Here is a 2395-nt window from a genome sequence, read left to right on the forward strand (position 1 = left end):
AGGAGGGAGGAAAAGGACGGACTTGCTCCAAGATTTGATCTAAGCAGCTAAAATAAAAGATACTATGGGTAGAAATAGGTTTGAGCGATAAAATTCAGTTGCTCGATTGTAAGCATGTTAAGTTTGAGACATCTATCGGACAATGAAATGGAGTTTTGGATAGGCAGTTGGCAGCCTAGAGTTCAGAAGAGAAAGGTCCGAGCTGAAGATATAAATTTGGTTATTATCAGCATAAAGATGGATTTAAAGCGATGAAACCAATGAGCTCATCAAGGGTGTGAGTGTAGACAAAGAGGTCAGGGCCCTAGGGCACTCCAGTCATATTTAGAAACCAAGGTGATTAGGAGCCAAGGAAGGCCACTGAGTAGAACAGCCCCGAGATAGGAGGAAACCCAAGTGAGTATGGTGTTTTGGAAGCCAAGTGAAGAGAGTATATTATGAAAAAAAGAGAGATCAACTATTTGTAGGTTGAGTAAGATGCAGCCTACAAATTGATGTTTGGGCTTGGCAATATGGAATTAAATCACCAACAACTTTAGCAAGAATTTTTTGTGTCAGTAGTGAAAATGAAAGCCTGAATGGAATAGTTCTTGAGAGAATGACAAGGAGAGGAACTCTGAGCAAGTGACAGGATTGCCTGGAGTTCTATGCTGAGAAAGGATTCAGAAGTTAAGTCCAAGTTCAAAGAGTGCTGTGCTTGCTTAGTGATGGCTGCCCTGAGTGCAGATGGGGAACAGTGATATAGAGACACAGTGGAAATAGTGGTATGGATAGGGAAACAGTGGTATAGAGAAACAGTGGAAATAGCGGTACAGATAGCGAAACAGGACACATGTTTACCATTTTTGTTCCAGGACATATTGTGGTTCATTCCATCTTTTCTATATACCTTTTTATGGTAACAACCCACTTGGGATACTCATTAACAGAGAATTTAATACTGTTCCAATAAATTCCTAGGGTTTTTTTTTAGCATCCAGATATTCTTGAATAAGAAATGACGTTTTGTATTTACTAGCTGGATAGTTCCAACTAGTTTCCAGTGTGCTATGCAGAGCAATTTATGAGAAACCTCAGTATCCTGAAAGAACTCTGGATGTCTTAAAAAGATATCACATCTCTCTGCATAACTTAATAAACAAGGGAGCTTAAAAGGGTAGAAAAATAAACATTTGGTTATGCAATGCATACTTGCATTTCCTATCTCCCTTTTTCCTGGGAGACAAGACCAGATCATTCTGATTGCTACAACAGATACAGCTCTTTTGTACAGTTATTCTGTTTACATTGAATGTCAGATGAGGCTGTGATATCAAATGGCCATTATACAGTGAGAGAAACTAACGGGAATGCAAACTGCACAGAAATATTAAAATTTAGGTAATTCAGTGGCCAACTGATTCCCAATAAAACCCACACTTGCTTCCAGTCTTGTGTTGTGTTTTATCTTAGTCTCCAAAAGCAGTTCTTTCATTCTCACTCCACTGGAGAAATATTTCCTAGAAGGACACTTGCTATGGTTTTAAAACCGTAATCTCCCTTTACATTTGCATGTTTGCACTCTAGCACACATCTTCTCCGAATTGGAAAGTGTCTTAAGAGTTATCTTGTGCCAACATCTACCCTATGTAGATGAATGTAGGTAAATGAATCCTTGGTGCACTATCCCAAACAGATGGTTCTCAGGCCTTCAGTTCAACACCACTGGTGATGGACGGGTCACTTCTAGAGAAACCAGTTCCCTCCAGCTGTCAGCCTTCTGCAAAGAGAGCAGAAGGGGAGCCTGGACATTAAGGTTATTAGAGTGATATGCACATAGGTAGGTAGGTATGTTTTGTCACATACTCACAGGTTTGCATAACAAGATGCTCAGATTCTTTGGTTATCTGGGATTGGTTTATTTTGATGCTTCTCCAGTCTGTGAGACCCCCAAGACAGAGCAAACTGTCATCTGTCAATTAAACCCTCTCCAACTGTGCCCAGACTTAAGAGGCTGCCATTAAAATAAACTGAGGGCTGTCTGATTTTTAAATCTCTTTTGTTTCTGGGCTAGCAGAGAGCCATGTGGTGGGAGGGTGGAGGGACAACTGGAATAATGACCTCCTAGTTCTTCAATTACAGCACCAATAATCTCCTTTATATTCTGATGTTTTGTAACATGTGTATGATTTTGTCGTATTTCATTTTAAAGGCCAAACAAAGGCTGACTCCAATTGTTAAAAACACACAAGGCCCCAGCCACAGGCCTCAAGCAAGGAAACAAACAAATAGAAGCATGGGAATCCAATTTCTGAGATTAAGTCTGACAATGGTGTAGAGTCCATATGTCTCAAGAAAAAGAGGACATTTAAAAAGTCTCCAGGGTGCTCTGTGAAATCAGGAACACCCAGGACCC

The sequence above is a fragment of the Piliocolobus tephrosceles genome, chromosome 4, assembly GCF_002776525.5.
Source record: "Piliocolobus tephrosceles isolate RC106 chromosome 4, ASM277652v3, whole genome shotgun sequence".
Classification (NCBI taxonomy): domain Eukaryota; kingdom Metazoa; phylum Chordata; class Mammalia; order Primates; family Cercopithecidae; genus Piliocolobus; species Piliocolobus tephrosceles.